Genomic DNA, 26,639 nt, shown 5'->3' with positions numbered 1-26,639 from the left:
ACACCTGCTGGACACACACACACTGGACAAATACACACACACACACAGTGGACACACAAACACACACACACACACACACACACTGGACACACACACACATGACACACACACACAGGACACACACACACTCTGGACACACACACACAGGACAAATACACACGCACACACACACACCGGACACACACACACACACTGGACACACAAACACAGGACAAATACACACACACACACACCGGACACACACACACACACACTGGACACACACACACAGGACAAATACACACACACACACACACACACACACACACAGGACAAACACACACACTCTGGATACACACACACTGGACAAATACACACACACACACACACACACAGTGGACACACACACACACACACACACACACACACACACACACACACACACAATGGACACACACACACATGACACACACACACAGGACACACACACACAGGACAAATACACACACACACACACACACCGGACACACACACACACACTGGACACACACACACACAGGACAAATACACACACACACACACACACACCGGACACACACGCACTCACTGGACACACACACACAGGACAAATACACACACACACACACAGGACAAACACACACACTCTGGATACACACACACTGGACAAACACACACACACACAGGACACACACACACACACTGGACACACACACACACACAGGACACACACACACTCTGGACACACACACACAGGACAAATACACACACACACACACACTGGACACACACACACACAGGACAAATACACACACACACAAACACACAGGACAAACACACACACTCTGGATACACACACACTGGACAAACACACTGGACAAATACACACACACACACACACACACACACACACACACAGGCCACACACACACACACACTGGACAAACACACACTGGACAAATACACACACACACACACACAGTGGACAAACACACACACACACTGGACACACACACACTGGACAAATACACACACACACACACACACAAACACACACACAGGACACACACACACACACAGGACACACACACACACACTGGACACACACACACACTGGACACACACACACACATGACACACACACACAGGACACACACACACACTGGACATACACACACTCTGAACAGACACACACTCTGAACAGACACACACTGGACAAACACACACACACAGGACACACACACACACTGGACACACACACACACACATGACACACACACACACAGGACACACACACACTGGACACACACATACCCTGGACACACACACACTGGACAAACACACACTGGACAAATACACACACACACACACACACACCCACACACTGGACAAATACACACACACACAGTCTGGACACACACACACTCTGGACACACACACTCTGGACACACACACACTGGACACACACACACTGGACACACACACACACACACACTCTGGACACACACACACACACACTCTGGACACACACACACTCTGGACACACACACACATGCACGTCTTTCTATAGTTGTGAGGACCTCTTACAACAACACTGTTAAAATACCAATGTGATAATTGTTGTAGGTCTTTATGTTGAATAACAAATTGTATAATTATATATGGACATATGCTCCATAGCTGTACAAGTATACAGGATATATTGTACTTTTCATAATAAAACATACTTGAAACAAGAAAAAGCCTTTTAATTGTGAACAATTCCGTTTTTTTACATTGCCTCTGACAGTCGAAAGTTGATGTTTGTCATGAATCTTGACCTGGAGGCAGAACTGTGTGATTTCCTCTATATATGCCAGCTACAAAGTCAAAATTGGCTGTGAAAAATAACGTTGTTTTATGGTCTTAATTTAAGGGAAGGATTAGCAGTGTGGTTAGGATGGAGGTTAGGATTAAAATCTGATTGTTTTACTTTGTGCCTGTGCCAGTTAGTGACCTCTTTGCTGAACTGCCTCCAGGGCCAGATTCATGACAATAAATGCCAACCTGCCTCCCAGTCATCCCCTCCTTATCTTTACAAGGCTGCAGAACATACAAGTTAGTGATGTGGGGGTTCTCTCATAACCCTCAGTCCCCAGGTGGGTAGATGGCAGGTTGAATAAAGAGAAGCTAGTGATGTGGGGGTTCTCTCATAACCCTCAGTCCCCAGGTGGGAAGATGGCAGGTTGAATAAAGAGAAGCTAGTGATGTGGGGGTTCTCTCATAACCCTCAGTCCCCAGGTGGGTAGATGGCAGGTTGAATAAAGAGAAGCTAGTGATGTGGGGTTCTCTTATAACCCTCAGTCCCCAGGTGGGTAGATGGCAGGTTGAATAAAGAGAAGCTAGTGATGTAGGGGTTCTCTCATAACCCTCAGTCCCCAGGTGGGTAGATGGCAGGTTGAATAAAGAGAAGCTAGTGATGTGGGGGTTCTCTTATAACCCTCAGTCCCCAGGTGGGTAGATGGCAGGTTGAATAAAGAGAAGCTAGTGATGTAGGGGTTCTCTCATAACCCTCAGTCCCCAGGTGGGTAGATGGCAGGTTGTATAAAGAGAAGCTAGTGATGTGGGGGTTCTCTCATAACCCTCAGTGGGGACCATGAATGTATAAAACATTAAGGACACCTTTCTTTCCATGACAAACTGTGAATCCAGGTGAAAGCTATGATTCCTCATTTTTCATTTGTAGATGAAAGGGAGGAGAAAGGTTAACTTCTCTGGGATATGTGGGACTCTAACGTCCCACTTGGCCAAAAGCCAGTAAAAATACAGAGCGCCAAATTCAAATAAATTACTATAAAATCAATCTTTCATGAATTCACACATGAAAGACACCAAATTAAAGCTACACATGTTGTTTATCCAGCCAACATGTCCGATTTCAAAAAGGATTTATGGCAAAAGCACACCAAATGATTATGTTAGGTCAGTACATAGCCACAGAAAAACACAGCCATTTTCCCAGCCAAAGATAGCAGTCACAAAAAGCAGAAATATAGATCAAATTAATCACTAACCTTTGATGATCTTCATCAGATGACATTCATAGGACTACATGTTACACAATACATGTATGTTTTGTTCGATAATGTGCATATTTATATCAAAAATCCCGGTTTACATTGGCACCATGTTCAGAAATGCCTTCAAAACATCCGGAGAATTTGCAGAGAGCCACGTCAAATAACAGAAATACTGATCATAAACTTTGATGAATGATACATATTTTACATAGAATTGAAGATACACTTGTTCTTAATGCAACGGCTGTGTCAGATTTAAAAATAACTTTACGGAAAAAGCAAACCATGCAATAATCTGAGACGGCGCTCAGATATAAACAACATTTCTCCGCCATGCTGGAGTCAACTGTAACGGCGTTCTTTTGTTGTTGAAGGAGAGTCGGACCGAAATGCAGCGTGTAAGTTACTCATGTTTATTATAAAGACAAAACGAACGAACTATACACGAATAACTAAATAAATACAAGAAAACAACAAACAGAACGAAACCTAATACAGCCTGACTGGTGCTACCTACACAGAGACAGGAACAATCACCCACGAAATGCAAAGCGAAATCAGGCTACCTAAATACGGTTCCCAATCAGCGACAACGAGAAGCACCTGACTCTGATTGAGAACCGCCTCAGGCAGCCACCCTAATAAACACACACACACACCCCTAATCAACTACAATCCCAACTACTACAAACCCCAATATGAAACTACAATACATAATAACCCCATGTCACACCCTGGTCTGACTAACTAATAAACTAAAACACACAATACTAAGACCAAGGCGTGACAGAACCCCCCCCCTAAGGTGCGGACTCCCGAACGCACCTCAAAACCATAGGGAGGGTCCGGGTGGGCGTCTGTCCATGGTGGCGGTTCCGGCTACGGACGTGGACCCCACTTCATAAATGTCAATGTTCCTCCCCTTCGCGTCCATAGATAATCCACCCTAACCGCCGACCATGGCCGAATAGTCCCCACCCAGAACCCTACATAATAGAAGAGCAGCTCGTGACTGAGGGGCAGCTCGGGACTGAGGCAGCTCGGGACTGAGGGACAGCTCGGGACTGAGGGGCAGCTCGGGACAGAGGGGCAGCTCAGCACTGAGAGGCAGCCCAGCACTGAGAGGCAGCCCAGCACTGAGAAAAAGCCCAGCCAGGAAGTTGAATCCGGCAGATCCAGGCTGACTGGCGGATCCTGGCTGACTGGCGGATCCTGGTTGACTGGTGGATCCTGGCTGACTGGCGGATCCTGGCTGACTGGCGGATCCTGGCTGACTGGCGGATCTGGCGGATCCTGGCTGACTGGCGGATCCTGGCTGACTGGCGGATCCTGGCTGACTGGCGGATCCTGGCTGACTGGCGGATCCTGGTTTACTGGCGGATCCTGGCTGACTAGCAGATCTGGAAGAGTCTGGTTGACTGGCAGATCTGAAAGAGTCTGGTTGACTGGCAGATCTGGAAGAGTCTGGTTGACTGGCAGATCTGGAAGAGTCTGGCTAACTGGCAGATCTGGAAGAGTCTGGCTAACTGGCAGTTCTGGAAGAGTCTGGCTGACTGGCAGATCTGGAAGAGTCTGGCTGACTGGCAGATCTGGAAGAGTCTGCCTGACTGGCAGATCTGGAAGAGTCTGGTCGACTGGCAGATCTGGAAGAGTCTGGTCGACTGGCAGATCTGGAAGAGTCTGGTCGACTGGCAGATCTGGAAGAGTCTGGTTGACTGGCAGATCTGAAAGAGTCTGGTTGACTGGCAGATCTGGAAGAGTCTGGTTGACTGGCAGATCTGGAAGAGTCTGGCTAACTGGCAGATCTGGAAGAGTCTGGCTAACTGGCAGTTCTGGAAGAGTCTGGCTGACTGGCAGATCTGGAAGAGTCTGGCTGACTGGCAGATCTGGAAGAGTCTGGCTGACTGGCAGATCTGGAAGAGTCTGGTCGACTGGCAGATCTGGAAGAGTCTGGTCGACTGGCAGATCTGGAAGAGTCTGGCTGACTGGAAGATCTGGAAGAGTCTGGTCGACTGGAAGATCTGGAAGAGTCTGGTCGACTGGCAGATCTGGAAGAGTCTGGTCAACTGGCAGATCTGGAAGAGTCTGGCTGACTGGAAGAGTCTGGCTGACTGGAAGAGTCTGGCTGACTGGAAGAGTCTGGCTGACTGGAAGATCTGTCTGCTTCATGCTGACTAACGGCTCTGGCTGCTCCATGCTGACTGGCGGCTCTGGCTGCTCCATACTGACTGACAGCTCTGGCGGCTTCATGGAGACTAGCAGCTCTATGCAGACTGGAAACTCCATGCAGACTGGCAGCTCTTTGCAGACTGGCAGCTCTTTGCAGACTGGCAGCTCTGGCTGCTCCATGCAGACTAGCTGCTCCATGCAGACTAGCAGCTCAGGCTGATCTATGCAAACTGACAGCTCTGGCTGCTCAAGGTAGACTGGCAGCTCAGGCTGCTCTATGCAAACTGACAGCTCTGGCTGCTCAATGTAGACTGACAGCTCAGGCTGCTCTATACAAACTGACAGCTCTGGCTGCTCAATGTAAACTGGCAGCTCAGGCTGCTCTATACAAACAGGAGGCTCCGGCAGCGCTGTAGAGGAGGAAGGCTCTAGAACCGCTGAACAGACGGGAGACTCCGACAGCGCAGGAGAGGGAGAAAGCGCTGGCTGCGCTGAACAGGCGAGGCGCACTGAAGGCCTGATGCGTGGTTCTGGCACTGGTGGTATTTGGCCGAGGACACGCACAGGAAGCCTAGTGCGGGGAGCTGCTACTGGAGGGCTGGGGTGTGGAGGTGGTTCTGGATAAAGGACAGGCACAGGAAGCCTGGTGTGAGGAGCTACTACCGGAGGACTGGTGTGTGAAGGTGGCACAGGATGGACTGGACCGTGAAGGTGTACTGGAGAGCCTGAATGCAGGACTGGCACAGGACGTGCAAGGCTAGGCAGGTACTCAGGAGGCTTAGTGCGTGAGGCTGGCACACTTTCCACCAGCCGACTAACACGCACCTCAGGACTAGTATGGAGTGCTGACCCAGGTGCCATCAAATCCCCGACACGCTCCGTCGGCCGAATATTATATCTAAAGCACCAAACTAGCAACTCCCTCATTAAACTCTCCTCCAATTTCCCCATTAACTCCTTCACTGTCTCTGCTTCGCTCACCTCCAACACTGGTTCTGACCTCCTCCTTGGCTCTTCACAATAAACAGGGAGAGTTGACTCAGGTCTGTCTCCTGACTCAGCCACTCCCCCTGATAGCCCCCCCCCCAAAAAATGTGGGGCTGCTTTTCGGGCTTCCATCCACGTCGCCGTGCTGCCTCCTCATACTTGCGTCTCTCCGCTTTAGCCGCTTCTAATTCCTCCTTGGGGCGGCGATATTCACCTGGCTGAGCCCGGGGTCCTTTTCCGTCCAGTTCCTCCTCCCATGTCCAATTCTCCAAATGGTGTAGCCTCTCCCACTGAAGCTGCTTCTGTTGTTTCTCGTGTAGCTCCCGTTTGCGCTGCTCCTGCCTGTTGACACGCTGCTCCTGTTTACTCTTCGCCTGCTGCGCTTTAGGGCGGCTACACTCTTCTGGTTTAACCAGGGTCCTCTTCCGTCCAGGATTTCCTCCCATGTCCAGAAATCCTTAAAACGAGGCTCCTCTTTGCGTGGCTCTTCTTTGCGCTGCTCCTGCCAGTTGACACGCTGCTCGGTCCGTGTTTGGTGGGTGATTCTGTAACGGCGTTCTTTTGTTGTTGAAGGAGAGTCGGACCGAAATGCAGCGTGTAAGTTACTCATGTTTATTATAAAGACAAAACGAACAAACTATACACAAATAACTAAATAAATACAAGAAAACAACAAACAGAACGAAACCTAATACAGCCTGACTGGTGCTACCTACACAGAGACAGGAACAATCACCCACGAAATGCAAAGCGAAATCAGGCTACCTAAATACGGTTCCCAATCAGCGACAACGAGAAGCACCTGACTCTGATTGAGAACCGCCTCAGGCAGCCACCCTAATAAACACACACACACACCCCTAATCAACTACAATCCCAACTACTACAAACCCCAATATGAAACTACAATACATAATAACCCCATGTCACACCCTGGTCTGACTAACTGATAAACTAAAACACACAATACTAAGACCAAGGCGTGACATCAACAGAAATACGAAATTACATCATAAATATTCCTTTACCTTTGATGATCTTCATCAGAATGCACTCCCAGGAATCCTAGTTACACAATAAATTGTTGTTTTGTTTGATAATGTCCATTAATTTAAAAAAGTAGCTACTCGCGCAGGTCCAGGCGGACGTTGGACGAAAACGTCAAAAAGTTATATTACAGGTCGAATAAACTTGTCAAACTATGTAGAGAATCAATCTTCAAGATGTTGTTATCATAAATATTCAATAACGTTCCAACCGGAGAATTCCTTAGTGTCTACAGATGTCATGGAACGCAAGGCGATATCATGTGGAATTCGCATGACCAGGAACTGGCTCTCTGCCAGACCACTGACTCAAACACCTCCCATCCAGCCCCACATCACAGTAGAGGCTTCATTCAACGTTCTACAGACTGTTGACATCTAGTGGAAGGCGTAGGCAGTGCAAACAGATCCATATCTTACTGGGATTTGAATAGGCGATGAGTTGAAAATCGACCAGCCTCAGAATTCTCACTTCCTGTTTGGATTTTATTCAGGTGTTTGCCTGCCATATGGGTTCTGTTATAGTCACAGACATCATTCACACAGTTTTAGAAACTTCAGAGTGTTTTATATCCAATAGTAATAATAATATGCATATATTAGCATCTGGGACAGAGTAGCAGGTAGTTCACTCTGGGCACGCTATTCATCCAAAGTGAAAATGCTGCCCCCTATCCTAGAGAAGTTTTAAAGAAGGATTTTAAAGCCTGTAGACAATTGAGACATGGATTGTGTATGTGTGTCATTCAGAGGGTGAATGAGCAAGACAAAAGTGTTAAGTGCCTTTGAACGGGGTATGGTAGTAGGTGCCAGGCACACTAGTTTGTGTCAAGAACTGCAACACTGCTGGGTTTTTCACGCTCATGTTCGACCACCCAAAGGACATCCAGCCAACTTGACAACTGTGGGAAGCATTGGAGTCAACATGGGTTATCATCCCTGTGGAACTCAATGTTAGGAATGTGTCCTTAATTTCTAGTCCACTCAGTGTATAACCTGTAGGCTACATTGCTCAGTGAGAGTAATATCTAGTCCACTCAGTGTATAACCTGTAGGCTACACTGCTCAGTTAGAGTAATATCTAGTCCACTCAGTGTATAACCTATAGACTACATTGCTCAGTTTGAGTAATATCTAGTCCACTCAGTGTATAACCTGTAGGCTACATTGCTCAGTTAGAGTAATATCTAGTCCACTCAGTGTATAACCTGTAGACTACACTGCTCAGTTAGAGTAATATCTAGTCCACTCAGTGTATAACCTGTAGGCTACACTGCTCAGTTAGAGTAATATCTAGTCCACTCAGTGTATAACCTGTAGACTACACTGCTCAGTTAGAGTAATATCTAGTCCACTCAGTGTATAACCTATAGACTACACTGCTCAGTTAGAGTAATATCTAGTCCACTCATTTTATAACCTGTAGACTACACTGCTCAGTTAGATTAATATCTAGTCCACTCAGTGTATAACCTACAGACTACACTGCTCAGTTAGAGTAATATCTAGTCCACTGAGTGTATAACCTGTAGACTACACTGCTCAGTCAGAGTAATATCTAGTCCACTCAGTGTATAACCTGTAGACTACACTGCTCAGTTAGAGTAATATCTAGTCCACTCACTGTATTACCTATAGACTACACTGCTCAGTTAGAGTAATATCTAGTCCACTCAGTGTATAACCTATAGACTACACTGCTCAGTGTATAACCTCTAGACTACACTGCTCAGTTAGAGTAATATCTAGTCCACTCAGTGTATAACCTGTAGACTACACTGCTCAGTTAGAGTAATATCTAGTCCACTCAGTGTATAACCTGTAGACTACACTGCTCAGTTAGAGTAATATCTAGTCCACTCAGTGTATAACCTCTAGACTACACTGCTCAGTTAGAGTAATATCTAGTCCACTCAGTGTATAACCTGTTGACTACACTGCTCAGTTAGAGTAAGATCTAGTCCACTCAGTGTATAACCTGTAGACTACACTGCTCAGTTAGAGTAATATCTAGTCCACTCAGTGTATAACCCATAGACTACACTGCTCAGTGTATAACCTATAGACTACACTGCTCAGTTAGAGTAATATCTAGTCCACGCAGTGTATAACCTATAGACTACACTGCTCAGTGTATAACCTGTAGACTACACTGCTCAGTTAGAGTAATATCTAGTCCACTCAGTGTATCACCTGTAGACTACACTGCTCAGTTAGAGTAATATCTAGTCCACGCAGTGTATAACCTATAGACTACACTGCTCAGTGTATAACCTATAGACTACACTGCTCAGTTCGAGTAATATCTAGTCCACGCAGTGCATAAGCTATAGACTACACTGCTCAGTGTATAACCTGTAGACTACACTGCTCAGTTAGAGTAATATCTAGTCCACTCAGTGTATAACCTGTATACTACACTGCTCAGTTAGAGTAATATCTAGTCCACTCAGTTTATAACCTGTAGACTACACTGCTCAGTTAGAGTAATATCTAGTCCACTCAGTGTATAACCTATAGACTACAATGCTCAGTGTATAACCTATAGACTACACTGCTCAGTGTATAACCTGTAGACTACACTGCTCAGTCAGAGTAATATCTAGTCCACTCAGTGTATAACCTGTAGACTACACTGCTCAATTAGAGTAATATCTAGTCCACTCAGTGTATAACCTGTAGACTACACTGCTCAGTTAGAGTAATATCTAGTCCACTCAGTTTATAACCTATAGACTACACTGCTCAGTGTATAACCTGTAGACTACACTGCTCAGTTAGAGTAATATCTAGTCCACTCAGTGTATAACCTGTATACTACACTGCTCAGTTAGAGTAATATCGAGTTCACTCAGTGTATAACCTGTAGACTACGCTGCTCAGTTAGAGTAATATCGAGTTCACTCAGTGTATAACCTGTAGACTACACTGCTCAGTTAGAGTAATATCTAGTCCACTCAGTGTATAACCTGTAGACTACACTAGTCAGTTAGAGTAATATCTAGTCCACTCAGTGTCTAACCTATAGACTACACTGCTCAGTTTGAGTAAAATCTAGTCCACTCAGTGTATAACCTGTAGACTACACTGCTCAGTTAGAGTAATATCTAGTCCACTCAGTGTATAACCTGTAGACTACACTGCTCAGTTAGAGTAATATCTAGTCCACTCAGTGTATAACCTGTAGACTACACTGCTCAGTTAGAGTAATATCTAGTCCACTCACTGTATTACATATAGACTACACTGCTCAGTTAGAGTAATATCTAGTCCACTCAGTGTATAACCTCTAGACTACACTGCTCAGTTAGAGTAATATCTAGTCCACTCAGTGTATAACCTGTAGACTACACTGCTCAGTTAGAGTAATATCTAGTCCACTCAGTGTATAACCTGTAGACTACACTGCTCAGTTAGAGTAATATCTAGTCCACTCAGTGTATAACCTCTAGACTACACTGCTCAGTTAGAGTAATATCTAGTCCACTCAGTGTATAACCTGTAGACTACACTGCTCAGTTAGAGTAATATCTAGTCCACTCAGTGTATAACCTGTAGACTACACTGCTCAGTTAGAGTAATATCTAGTCCACTCAGTGTATAACCTATAGACTACACTGCTCAGTGTATAACCTATAGACTACACTGCTCAGTTAGAGTAATATCTAGTCCACGCAGTGTATAACCTATAGACTACACTGCTCAGTGTATAACCTGTAGACTACACTGCTCAGTTAGAGTAATATCTAGTCCACTCAGTGTATCACCTGTAGACTACACTGCTCAGTTAGAGTAATATCTAGTCCACTCAGTGTATAACCTATAGACTACACTGCTCAGTGTATAACCTATAGACTACACTGCTCAGTTCGAGTAATATCTAGTCCACTCTAGTGTATAACCTATAGACTACACTGCTCAGTGTATAACCTATAGACTACACTGCTCAGTTAGAGTAATATCTAGTCCATGCAGTGTATAACCTATAGACTACACTGCTCAGTGTATAAACTGTAGACTACACTGCTCAGTTAGAGTAATATCTAGTCCACTCAGTGTATCACCTGTAGACTACACTGCTCAGTTAGAGTAATATCTAGTCCACTCAGTGTATAACCTATAGACTACACTGCTCAGTGTATAACCTGTAGACTACACTGCTCAGTTAGAGTAATATCTAGTCCACTCAGTGTGTAACCTATAGACTACACTGTTCAGTGTATAACCTGTAGACTACACTGGTCAGTTAGAGTAATATCTAGTCCACTCAGTGTATAACCTGTAGACTACACTGCTCAGTTAGAGTAATATCTAGTCCACTCAGTGTATCACCTGTAGACTACACTGCTCAGTTAGAGTAATATCTAGTCCACTCAGTGTATAACCTATAGACTACACTGCTCAGTTCGAGTAATATCTAGTCCACTCTAGTGTATAACCTATAGACTACACTGCTCAGTGTATAACCTATAGACTACACTGCTCAGTTAGAGTAATATCTAGTCCATGCAGTGTATAACCTATAGACTACACTGCTCAGTGTATAAACTGTAGACTACACTGCTCAGTTAGAGTAATATCTAGTCCACTCAGTGTATCACCTGTAGACTACACTGCTCAGTTAGAGTAATATCTAGTCCACTCAGTGTATAACCTATAGACTACACTGCTCAGTGTATAACCTGTAGACTACACTGCTCAGTTAGAGTAATATCTAGTCCACTCAGTGTGTAACCTATAGACTACACTGTTCAGTGTATAACCTGTAGACTACACTGGTCAGTTAGAGTAATATCTAGTCCACTCAGTGTATAACCTGTAGACTACACTGCTAATTCAGAGAAATATCTAGTCCACTCAGTGTATAACCTGTAGACTACACTGCTCAGTTAGAGTAATATCTAGTCCACTCAGTGTTTAACCTATAGACTACACTGTTCAGTGTATAACCTGTAGACTACACTGGTCAGTTAGAGTAATATCTAGTCCACTCAGTGTATAACCTGTAGACTACACTGCTCAGTTAGAGTAATATCTAGTCCACTCAGTGTATAACCTATAGACTACACTGCTCAGTGTATAACCTATAGACTACACTGCTCAGTTAGAGTAATATCTAGTCCACGCAGTGTATAACCTATAGACTACACTGCTCAGTGTATAACCTGTAGACTACACTGCTCAGTTAGAGTAATATCTAGTCCACTCAGTGTATCACCTGTAGACTACACTGCTCAGTTAGAGTAATATCTAGTCCACTCAGTGTATAACCTATAGACTACACTGCTCAGTGTATAACCTATAGACTACACTGCTCAGTTTGAGTAATATCTAGTCCACTCAGTGTATAACCTATAGACTACACTGCTCAGTGTATAACCTATAGACTACACTGCTCAGTTAGAGTAATATCTAGTCCACTCAGTGTATCACCTGTAGACTACACTGCTCAGTTAGAGTAATATCTAGTCCACTCAGTGTATAACCTATAGACTACACTGCTCAGTGTATAACCTGTAGACTACACTGCTCAGTTAGAGTAATATCTAGTCCACTCAGTTTATAACCTGTAGACTACACTGCTCAGTTAGAGTAATATCTAGTCCACTCAGTGTATAACCTATAGACTACACTGCTCAGTGTATAACCTATAGACTACACTGCTCAGTTAGAGTAATATCTAGTCCACTCAGTGTGTAACCTATAGACTACACTGTTCAGTGTATAACCTGTAGACTACACTGGTCAGTTAGAGTAATATCTAGTCCACTCAGTGTATAACCTGTAGACTACACTGCTAATTCAGAGTAATATCTAGTCCACTCAGTGTATAACCTGAAGACTACACTGCTCAGTTAGAGTAATATCTAGTCCACTCAGTGTGTAACCTATAGACTACACTGTTCAGTGTATAACCTGTAGACTACACTGGTCAGTTAGAGTAATATCTAGTCCACTCAGTGTATAACCTGTAGACTACACTGCTAATTCAGAGTAATATCTAGTCCACTCAGTGTATAACCTGTAGACTACACTGCTCAGTTAGAGTAATATCTAGTCCACTCAGTTTATAACCTATAGACTACACTGCTCAGTGTATAACCTGTAGACTACACTGCTCAGTTAGAGTAATATCTAGTCCACTCAGTTTATAACCTATAGACTACACTGCTCAGTGTATAACCTGTAGACTACACTGCTCAGTTAGAGTAATATCTAGTCCACTCAGTGTATAACCTGTAGACTACACTGCTCAGTTAGAGTAATATCGAGTTCACTCAGTGTATAACCTGTAGACTACACTGATCAGTTAGAGTAATATCGAGTTCACTCAGTGTATAACCTGTAGGCTACACTGCTCAGTTAGAGTAATATCTAGTCCACTCAGTGTATAACCTGGAGGCTACACTGCTCAGTTAGAGTAATATCTAGTCCACTCAGTGTATAACCTGTAGACTACACTGCTCAGTTAGAGTAATATCTAGTCCACTCAGTGTATAACCTAAAGACTACACTGCTCAGTTAGAGTAATATCTAGTCCACTCAGTGTATAACCTATAGACTACACTGCTCAGTGTATAACCTGTAGACTACACTGCTCAGTTAGAGTAATATCTAGTCCACTCAGTGTATAACCTATAGACTACACTGCTCAGTGTATAACCTATAGACTACACTGCTCAGTTAGAGTAATATCTAGTCCACGCAGTGTATAACCTATAGACTACACTGCTCAGTGTATAACCTGTAGACTACACTGCTCAGTTAGAGTAATATCGAGTTCACTCAGTGTATAACCTGTAGACTACGCTGCTCAGTTAGAGTAATATCGAGTTCACTCAGTGTATAACCTGTAGACTACGCTGCTCAGTTAGAGTAATATCTAGTCCACTCAGTGTATAACCTGTAGACTACACTGCTCAGTTAGAGTAATATCTAGTCCACTCAGTGTCTAACCTATAGACTACACTGCTCAGTTTGAGTAAAATCTAGTCCACTCAGTGTATAACCTGTAGACTACACTGCTCAGTTAGAGTAATATCTAGTCCACTCAGTGTATAACCTGTAGACTACACTGCTCAGTTAGAGTAATATCTAGTCCACTCAGTGTCTAACCTGTAGGCTACACTGCTCAGTTAGAGTAATATCTAGTCCACTCATTGTATAACCTGTAGACTACACTGCTAAGTTAGATTAATATCTAGTCCACTCAGTGTATAACCTACAGACTACACTGCTCAGTTAGAGTAATATCTAGTCCACTCAGTGTATAACCTGTAGACTACACTGCTCAGTTAGAGTAATATCTAGTCCACTCACTGTATTACATATAGACTACACTGCTCAGTTAGAGTAATATCTAGTCCACTCAGTGTATAACCTCTAGACTACACTGCTCAGTTAGAGTAATATCTAGTCCACTCAGTGTATAACCTGTAGACTACACTGCTCAGTTAGAGTAATATCTAGTCCACTCAGTGTATAACCTGTAGACTACACTGCTCAGTTAGAGTAATATCTAGTCCACTCAGCGTATAACCTCTAGACTACACTGCTCAGTTAGAGTAATATCTAGTCCACTCAGTGTATAACCTGTAGACTACACTGCTCAGTTAAAGTAATATCTAGTCCACTCAGTGTATAACCTGTAGACTACACTGCTCAGTTAGAGTAATATCTAGTCCACTCAGTGTATAACCTATAGACTACACTGCTCAGTGTATAACCTATAGACTACACTGCTCAGTTAGAGTAATATCTAGTCCACGCAGTGTATAACCTATAGACTACACTGCTCAGTGTATAACCTGTAGACTACACTGCTCAGTTAGAGTAATATCTAGTCCACTCAGTGTATCACCTGTAGACTACACTGCTCAGTTAGAGTAATATCTAGTCCACTCAGTGTATAACCTATAGACTACACTGCTCAGTGTATAACCTATAGACTACACTGCTCAGTTCGAGTAATATCTAGTCCACTCAGTGTATAACCTATAGACTACACTGCTCAGTGTATAACCTATAGACTACACTGCTCAGTTAGAGTAATATCTAGTCCACGCAGTGTATAACCTATAGACTACACTGCTCAGTGTATAACCTGTAGACTACACTGCTCAGTTAGAGTAATATCTAGTCCACTCAGTGTATCACCTGTAGACTACACTGCTCAGTTAGAGTAATATCTAGTCCACTCAGTGTTTAACCTATAGACTACACTGCTCAGTGTATAACCTGTAGACTACACTGCTCAGTTAGAGTAATATCTAGTCCACTCAGTTTATAACCTGTAGACTACACTGCTCAGTTAGAGTAATATCTAGTCCACTCAGTGTATAACCTATAGACTACACTGCTCAGTGTATAACCTATGGACTACACTGCTCAGTTAGAGTAATATCTAGTCCACTCAGTGTGTAACCTATAGACTACACTGTTCAGTGTATAACCTGTAGACTACACTGGTCAGTTAGAGTAATATCTAGTCCACTCAGTGTATAACCTGTAGACTACACTGCTAATTCAGAGTAATATCTAGTCCACTCAGTGTATAACCTGTAGACTACACTGCTCAGTTAGAGTAATATCTAGTCCACTCAGTGTGTAACCTATAGACTACACTGTTCAGTGTATAACCTGTAGACTACACTGATCAGTTAGAGTAATATCTAGTCCACTCAGTGTATAACCTGTAGACTACACTGATAATTCAGAGTAATATCTAGTCCACTCAGTGTATAACCTGTAGACTACACTGCTCAGTTAGAGTTATATCTAGTCCACTCAGTTTATAACCTATAGACTACACTGCTCAGTGTATAACCTGTAGACTACACTGCTCAGTTAGAGTTATATCTAGTCCACTCAGTGTATAACCTGTAGACTACACTGCTCAGTTAGAGTAATATCTAGTCCACTCAGTGTATAACCTTTAGACTACACTGCTCAGTTAGAGTAATATCGAGTTCACTCAGTGTATAACCTGTAGACTACACTGCTCAGTTAGAGTAATATCGAGTTCACTCAGTGTATAACCTGTAGACTACACTGATCAGTTAGAGTAATATCGAGTTCACTCAGTGTATAACCTGTAGGCTACACTGCTCAGTTAGAGTAATATCTAGTCCACTCAGTGTATAACCTGGAGGCTACACTGCTCAGTTAGAGTAATATCTAGTCCACTCAGTGTATAACCTGTAGACTACACTGCTCAGTTAGAGTAAAATCTAGTCCACTCAGTGTATAACCTAAAGACTACACTGCTCAGTTAGAGTAATATCTAGTCCACTCAGTGTATAACCTATAGACTACACTGCTCAGTGTATAACCTGTAGACTACACTGCTCAGTTAGAGTAATATCTAGTCCACTCAGTGTATAACCTATAGACTACACTGCTCAGTGTATAACCCATAGACTACACTGCTCAGTTAGAGTAATATCTAGTCCACGCAGTGTATAACCTATAGACTACACTGCTCAGTGTATAACCTGTAGACTACACTGCTCAGTTAGAGTAATATCTAGTCCACTCAGTGTATAACCTGTAGACTACACTGCTCAGTTAGAGTAATATCTAGTCCACTCAGTTTATAACCTATAGACTACACTGCTCAGTGTATAACCTGTAGACTACACTGCTCAGTTAGAGTAATATCTAGTCCACTCAGTGTATAACCTGTAGACTACACTGCTCAGTCAGAGTAATATCTAGTCCACTCAGTGTATAACCTGTAGACTACACTGCTCAATTAGAGTAATATCTAGTCCACTCAGTTTATAACCTGTAGACTACACTGCTCAGTTAGAGTAATATCGAGTTCACTCAGTGTATAACCTGTAGACTACGCTGCTCAGTTAGAGTAATATCGAGTTCACTCAGTGTATAACCTGTAGACTACACTGCTCAGTTAGAGTAATATCTAGTCCACTCAGTGTATAACCTGTAGACTACACTGCTCAGTTAGAGTAATATCTAGTCCACTCAGTGTCTAACCTATAGACTACACTGCTCAGTTTGAGTAAAATCTAGTCCACTCAGTGTATAACCTGTAGACTACACTGCTCAGTTAGAGTAATATCTAGTCCACTCAGTGTATAACCTGTAGACTACACTGCTCAGTTAGAGTAATATCTAGTCCACTCAGTGTCTAACCTGTAGGCTACACTGCTCAGTTAGAGTAATATCTAGTCCACTCAGTGTATAACCTATAGACTACACTGCTCAGTTAGAGTAATATCTAGTCCACTCAGTGTATAACCTGTAGACTACACTGCTCAGTCAGAGTAATATCTAGTCCACTCAGTGTATAACCTGTAGACTACACTGCTCAGTTAGAGTAATATCTAGTCCACTCAGTGTATAACCTATAGACTACACTGCTCAGTTAGAGTAATATCTAGTCCACTCAGTGTATAACCTATAGACTACACTGCTCAGTGTATAACCTGTAGACTACACTGCTCAGTTAGAGTAATATCTAGTCCACTCAGTGTATAACCTATAGACTACACTGCTCAGTGTATAACCTGTAGACTACACTGCTCAGTTAGAGTAATATCTAGTCCACTCAGTATATAAACTGTAGGCTACACTGCTCAGTTAGAGTAATATCTAGTCCACTCAGTGTATAACCTGTAGACTACACTGCTCAATTAGAGTAATATCTAGTCCACTCAGTGTATAACCTGTAGACTACACTGCTCAGTCAGAGTAATATCTAGTCCACTCAGTGTATAACCTGTAGACTACACTGCTCAGTTAGAGTAATATCTAGTCCACTCAGTGTATAACCTATAGACTACACTGCTCAGTTAGAGTAATATCTAGTCCACTCAGTGTATAACCTATAGACTACACTGCTCAGTGTATAACCTGTAGACTACACTGCTCAGTTAGAGTAATATCTAGTCCACTCAGTGTATAACCTATAGACTACACTGCTCAGTGTATAACCTATAGACTACACTGCTCAGTTAGAGTAATATCTAGTCCACACAGTGTATAACCTATAGACTACACTGCTCAGTGTATAACCTGTAGACTACACTGCTCAGTTAGAGTAATATCTAGTCCACTCAGTGTATAACCTGTAGACTACACTGCTCAGTTAGAGTAGTATCTAGTCCACTCAGTGTGTAACCTATAGACTACACTGTTCAGTGTATAACCTGTAGACTACACTGGTAAGTTAGAGTAATATCTAGTCCACTCAGTGTATAACCTGTAGACTACACTGCTAATTCAGAGTAATATCTAGTCCACTCAGTGTATAACCTGTAGACTACACTGCTCAGTTAGAGTAATATCTAGTCCACTCAGTTTATAACCTATAGACTACACTGCTCAGTGTATAACCTGTAGACTACACTGCTCAGTTAGAGTAATATCTAGTCCACTCAGTGTATAACCTGTAGATTACACTGCTCAGTTAGAGTAATATCTAGTCCACTCATTGTATAACCTGTAGACTACACTGATCAGTGAGAGTAATATCGAGTTCACTCAGTGTATAACCTGTAGGCTACACTGCTCAGTTAGAGTAATATCTAGTCCACTCAGTGTATAACCTGGAGGCTACACTGCTCAGTTAGAGTAATATCTAGTCCACTCAGTGTATAACCTGTAGACTACACTGCTCAGTTAGAGTAATATCTAGTCCACTCAGTGTATAACCTAAAGACTACACTGCTCAGTTAGAGTAATATCTAGTCCACTCAGTGTATAACCTATAGACTACACTGCTCAGTGTATAACCTGTAGACTACACTGCTCAGTTAGAGTAATATCTAGTCCACTCAGTGTATAACCTATAGACTACACTGCTCAGTGTATAACCTATAGAATACACTGCTCAGTTAGAGTAATATCTAGTCCACGCAGTGTATAACCTATAGACTACACTGCTCAGTGTATAACCTGTAGACTACACTGCTAAGTTAGAGTAATATCTAGTCCACTCAGTGTATAACCTGTAGACTACACTGCTCAGTCAGAGTAATATCTAGTCCACTCAGTGTATAACCTGTAGACTACACTGCTCAATTTGAGTAATATCTAGTCCACTCAGTGTATAACCTGTAGACTACACTGCTCAGTTAGAGTAATATCTAGTCCACTCAGTTTATAACCTATAGACTACACTGCTCAGTGTATAACCTGTAGACTACACTGCTCAGTTATAGTAATATCTAGTCCACTCAGTGTATAACCTATAGACTACACTGCTCAGTGTATAACCTGTAGACTACACTGCTCAGTTAGAGTAATATCTAGTCCACTCAGTATATAAACTGTAGGCTACACTGCTCAGTTAGAGTAATATCTAGTCCACTCAGTGTATAACCTGTAGACTACACTGCTCAATTAGAGTAATATCTAGTCCACTCAGTGTATAACCTGTAGACTACACTGCTCAGTCAGAGTAATATCTAGTCCACTCAGTGTATAACCTGTAGACTACACTGCTCAATTAGAGTAATATCTAGTCCACTCAGTGTATAACCTGTAGACTACACTGCTCAGTTAGAGTAATATCTAGTCCACTCAGTGTATAACCTGTAGACTACACTGCTCAGTCAGAGTAATATCTAGTCCACTCAGTGTATAACCTGTAGACTACACTGCTCAATTAGAGTAATATCTAGTCCACTCAGTGTATAACCTGTAGACTACACTGCTCAGTTAGAGTAATATCTAGTCCACTCAGTTTATAACCAATAGACTACACTGCTCAGTGTATAACCTGTAGACTACACTGCTCAGTTAGAGTAATATCTAGTCCACTCAGTGTATAACCTGTAGACTACACTGCTCAGTTAGAGTAATATCGAGTTCACTCAGTGTATAACCTGTAGACTACACTGCTCAGTTAGAGTAATATCGAGTTCACTCAGTGTATAACCTGTAGACTACACTGCTCAGTTAGAGTAATATGTAGTCCACTCAGTGTATAACCTGTAGACTACACTGCTCAGTTAGAGTAATATCTAGTCCACTCAGTGTATAACCTGGAGGCTACACTGCTCAGTTAGAGTAATATCTAGTCCACTCAGTGTATAACCTGTAGACTACACTGCTCAGTTAGAGTAATATCTAGTCCACTCAGTGTATAACCTATAGACTACACTGCTCAGTTAGAGTAATATCTAGTCCACTCAGTGTATAACCTATAGACTACACTGCTCAGTGTATAACCTGTAGACTACACTGCTCAGTTAGAGTAATATCTAGTCCACTCAGTGTATAACCTATAGACTACACTGCTCAGTGTATAACCTATAGACTACACTGCTCAGTTAGAGTAATATCTAGTCCACACAGTGTATAACCTATAGACTACACTGCTCAGTGTATAACCTGTAGACTACACTGCTCAGTTAGAGTAATATCTAGTCCACTCAGTGTATAATCTGTAGACTACACTTCTCAGTTAGAGTAATATCTAGTCCACTCAGTTTATAACCTATAGACTACACTGCTCAGTGTATAACCTGTAGACTACACTGCTCAGTTAGAGTAATATCTAGTCCACTCAGCGTATAACCTGTAGACTACACTGCTCAGTCAGAGTAATATCTAGTCCACTCAGTGTATAACCTGTAGACTACACTGCTCAGTTAGAGTAATATCTAGTCCACTCAGCGTATAACCTGTAGACTACACTGCTCAGTCAGAGTAATATCTAGTCCACTCAGTGTATAACCTGTAGACTACACTGCTCAATTAGAGTATTATCTAGTCCACTCAGTGTGTAACCTATAGACTACACTGCTCAGTGTATAACCTGTAGACTACTCTGCTCAGTTAGAGTAATATCTAGTCCACTCAGTGTATAAACTGTAGGCTACACTGCTCAGTTAGAGTAATATCTAGTCCACTCAGTGTATAACCTGTAGACTACACTGCTCAGTTAGAGTAATATCTAGTCCACTCAGTGTATAACCTATAGACTACACTGCTCAGTGTATAACCTATAGACTACACTGCTCAGTTAGAGTAATATCTAGTCCACGCAGTGTATAACCTATAGACTACACTGCTCAGTGTATAACCTGTAGACTACACTGCTCAGTTAGCGTAATATCTAGTCCACTCAGTGTATAACCTGTAGACTACACTGCTCAGTTAGAGTAATATCTAGTCCACTCAGTTTATAACCTATAGACTACACTGCTCAGTGTATAACCTGTAGACTACACTGCTCAGTTAGAGTAATATCTAGTCCACTCAGTGTATAACCTGTAGACTACACTGCTCAATTAGAGTAATATCTAGTCCACTCAGTGTATAACCTGTAGACTACACTGCTCAGTTAGAGTAATATCGAGTCCACTCAGTTTATAACCTATAGACTACACTGCTCAGTGTATAACCTGTAGACTACACTGCTCAGTTAGAGTAATATCGAGTCCACTCAGTTTATAACCTATAGACTACACTGCTCAGTGTATAACCTATAGACTACACTGCTCAGTGTATAACCTGTAGACTACACTGCTCAGTTAGAGTAATATCTAGTCCACTCAGTGTATCACCTGTAGACTACACTGCTCAGTTAGAGTAATATCTAGTCCACTCAGTGTATAACCTATAGACTACACTGCTCAGTGTATAACCTATAGACTACACTGCTCAGTTCGAGTAATATCTAGTCCACTCAGTGTATAACCTATAGACTACACTGCTCAGTGTATAACCTATAGACTACACTGCTCAGTTGGAGTAATATCTAGTCCACGCAGTGTATAACCTATAGACTACACTGCTCAGTGTATAACCTGTAGACTACACTGCTCAGTTAGAGTAATATCTAGTCCACTCAGTGTATCACCTGTAGACTACACTGCTCAGTTAGAGTAATATCTAGTCCACTCAGTGTATAACCTATAGACTACACTGCTCAGTGTATAACCTGTAGACTACACTGCTCAGTTAGAGTAATATCTAGTCCACTCAGTTTATAACCTGTAGACTACACTGCTCAGTTAGAGTAATATCTAGTCCACTCAGTGTATATCCTATAGACTACACTGCTCAGTGTATAACCTATGGACTACACTGCTCAGTTAGAGTAATATCTAGTCCACTCAGTGTGTAACCTATAGACTACACTGTTCAGTGTATAACCTGTAGACTACACTGGTCAGTTAGAGTAATATCTAGTCCACTCAGTGTATAACCTGTAGACTACACTGCTCAGTTAGAGTAATATCTAGTCCACTCAGTGTGTAACCTATAGACTACACTGTTCAGTGTATAACCTGTAGACTACACTGGTCAGTTAGAGTAATATCTAGTCCACTCAGTGTATAACCTGTAGACTACACTGCTAATTCAGAGTAATATCTAGTCCACTCAGTGTATAACCTGTAGACTACACTGCTCAGTTAGAGTAATATCTAGTCCACTCAGTTTATAACCTATAGACTACACTGCTCAGTGTATAACCTGTAGACTACACTGCTCAGTTAGAGTAATATCTAGTCCACTCAGTGTATAACCTGTAGATTACACTGCTCAGTTAGAGTAATATCGAGTTCACTCAGTGTATAACCTGTAGACTACACTGATCAGTTAGAGTAATATCGAGTTCACTCAGTGTATAACCTGTAGGCTACACTGCTCAGTTAGAGTAATATCTAGTCCACTCAGTGTATAACCTGGAGGCTACACTGCTCAGTTAGAGTAATATCTAGTCCACTCAGTGTATAACCTGTAGACTACACTGCTCAGTTAGAGTAATATCTAGTCCACTCAGTGTATAACCTAAAGACTACACTGCTCAGTTAGAGTAATATCTAGTCCACTCAGTGTATAACCTATAGACTACACTGCTCAGTGTATAACCTGTAGACTACACTGCTCAGTTAGAGTAATATCTAGTCCACTCAGTGTGTAACCTATAGACTACACTGCTCAGTGTATAACCTATAGAATACACTGCTCAGTTAGAGTAATATCTAGTCCACGCAGTGTATAACCTATAGACTACACTGCTCAGTGTATAACCTGTAGACTACACTGCTCAGTTAGAGTAATATCTAGTCCACTCAGTGTATAACCTGTAGACTACACTGCTCAGTCAGAGTAATATCTAGTCCACTCAGTGTATAACCTGTAGACTACACTGCTCAATTTGAGTAATATCTAGTCCACTCAGTGTATAACCTGTAGACTACACTGCTCAGTTAGAGTAATATCTAGTCCACTCAGTTTATAACCTATAGACTACACTGCTCAGTGTATAACCTGTAGACTACACTGCTCAGTTATAGTAATATCTAGTCCACTCAGTGTATAACCTATAGACTACACTGCTCAGTGTATAACCTGTAGACTACACTGCTCAGTTAGAGTAATATCTAGTCCACTCAGTGTATAAACTGTAGGCTACACTGCTCAGTTAGAGTAATATCTAGTCCACTCAGTGTATAACCTGTAGACTACACTGCTCAGTCAGAGTAATATCTAGTCCACTCAGTGTATAACCTGTAGACTACACTGCTCAATTAGAGTAATATCTAGTCCACTCAGTGTATAACCTGTAGACTACACTGCTCAGTTAGAGTAATATCTAGTCCACTCAGTTTATAACCAATAGACTACACTGCTCAGTGTATAACCTGTAGACTACACTGCTCAGTTAGAGTAATATCTAGTCCACTCAGTGTATAACCTGTAGACTACACTGCTCAGTTAGAGTAATATCGAGTTCACTCAGTGTATAACCTGTAGACTACACTGCTCAGTTAGAGTAATATCGAGTTCACTCAGTGTATAACCTGTAGACTACACTGCTCAGTTAGAGTAATATGTAGTCCACTCAGTGTATAACCTGTAGACTACACTGCTCAGTTAGAGTAATATCTAGTCCACTCAGTGTATAACCTGGAGGCTACACTGCTCAGTTAGAGTAATATCTAGTCCACTCAGTGTATAACCTGTAGACTACACTGCTCAGTTAGAGTAATATCTAGTCCACTCAGTGTATAACCTATAGACTACACTGCTCAGTTAGAGTAATATCTAGTCCACTCAGTATATAACCTATAGACTACACTGCTCAGTGTATAACCTGTAGACTACACTGCTCAGTTAGAGTAATATCTAGTCCACTCAGTGTATAACCTATAGACTACACTGCTCAGTGTATAACCTATAGACTACACTGCTCAGTTAGAGTAATATCTAGTCCACACAGTGTATAACCTATAGACTACACTGCTCAGTGTATAACCTGTAGACTACACTGCTCAGTTAGAGTAATATCTAGTCCACTCAGTGTATAATCTGTAGACTACACTTCTCAGTTAGAGTAATATCTAGTCCACTCAGTTTATAACCTATAGACTACACTGCTCAGTGTATAACCTGTAGACTACACTGCTCAGTTAGAGTAATATCTAGTCCACTCAGCGTATAACCTGTAGACTACACTGCTAATTCAGAGTAATATCTAGTCCACTCAGTGTATAACCTGTAGACTACACTGCTCAGTTAGAGTAATATCTAGTCCACTCAGTTTATAACCTATAGACTACACTGCTCAGTGTATAACCTGTAGACTACACTGCTCAGTTAGAGTAATATCTAGTCCACTCAGTGTATAACCTGTAGATTACACTGCTCAGTTAGAGTAATATCGAGTTCACTCAGTGTATAACCTGTAGACTACACTGATCAGTTAGAGTAATATCGAGTTCACTCAGTGTATAACCTGTAGGCTACACTGCTCAGTTAGAGTAATATCTAGTCCACTCAGTGTATAACCTGGAGGCTACACTGCTCAGTTAGAGTAATATCTAGTCCACTCAGTGTATAACCTGTAGACTACACTGCTCAGTTAGAGTAATATCTAGTCCACTCAGTGTATAACCTAAAGACTACACTGCTCAGTTAGAGTAATATCTAGTCCACTCAGTGTATAACCTATAGACTACACTGCTCAGTGTATAACCTGTAGACTACACTGCTCAGTTAGAGTAATATCTAGTCCACTCAGTGTGTAACCTATAGACTACACTGCTCAGTGTATAACCTATAGAATACACTGCTCAGTTAGAGTAATATCTAGTCCACGCAGTGTATAACCTATAGACTACACTGCTCAGTGTATAACCTGTAGACTACACTGCTCAGTTAGAGTAATATCTAGTCCACTCAGTGTATAACCTGTAGACTACACTGCTCAGTCAGAGTAATATCTAGTCCACTCAGTGTATAACCTGTAGACTACACTGCTCAATTTGAGTAATATCTAGTCCACTCAGTGTATAACCTGTAGACTACACTGCTCAGTTAGAGTAATATCTAGTCCACTCAGTTTATAACCTATAGACTACACTGCTCAGTGTATAACCTGTAGACTACACTGCTCAGTTATAGTAATATCTAGTCCACTCAGTGTATAACCTATAGACTACACTGCTCAGTGTATAACCTGTAGACTACACTGCTCAGTTAGAGTAATATCTAGTCCACTCAGTGTATAAACTGTAGGCTACACTGCTCAGTTAGAGTAATATCTAGTCCACTCAGTGTATAACCTGTAGACTACACTGCTCAGTCAGAGTAATATCTAGTCCACTCAGTGTATAACCTGTAGACTACACTGCTCAATTAGAGTAATATCTAGTCCACTCAGTGTATAACCTGTAGACTACACTGCTCAGTTAGAGTAATATCTAGTCCACTCAGTTTATAACCAATAGACTACACTGCTCAGTGTATAACCTGTAGACTACACTGCTCAGTTAGAGTAATATCTAGTCCACTCAGTGTATAACCTGTAGACTACACTGCTCAGTTAGAGTAATATCGAGTTCACTCAGTGTATAACCTGTAGACTACACTGCTCAGTTAGAGTAATATCGAGTTCACTCAGTGTATAACCTGTAGACTACACTGCTCAGTTAGAGTAATATGTAGTCCACTCAGTGTATAACCTGTAGACTACACTGCTCAGTTAGAGTAATATCTAGTCCACTCAGTGTATAACCTGGAGGCTACACTGCTCAGTTAGAGTAATATCTAGTCCACTCAGTGTATAACCTGTAGACTACACTGCTCAGTTAGAGTAATATCTAGTCCACTCAGTGTATAACCTATAGACTACACTGCTCAGTTAGAGTAATATCTAGTCCACTCAGTATATATCCTATAGACTACACTGCTCAGTGTATAACCTGTAGACTACACTGCTCAGTTAGAGTAATATCTAGTCCACTCAGTGTATAACCTATAGACTACACTGCTCAGTGTATAACCTATAGACTACACTGCTCAGTTAGAGTAATATCTAGTCCACACAGTGTATAACCTATAGACTACACTGCTCAGTGTATAACCTGTAGACTACACTGCTCAGTTAGAGTAA

This window comes from Oncorhynchus masou, unplaced genomic scaffold (assembly GCF_036934945.1).
Source record: "Oncorhynchus masou masou isolate Uvic2021 unplaced genomic scaffold, UVic_Omas_1.1 unplaced_scaffold_1021, whole genome shotgun sequence".
Lineage (NCBI taxonomy): Eukaryota > Metazoa > Chordata > Actinopteri > Salmoniformes > Salmonidae > Oncorhynchus > Oncorhynchus masou.
The sequence above is the reverse complement of the archived record's forward strand: the minus strand, read 5'-3'. Positions refer to the sequence as shown.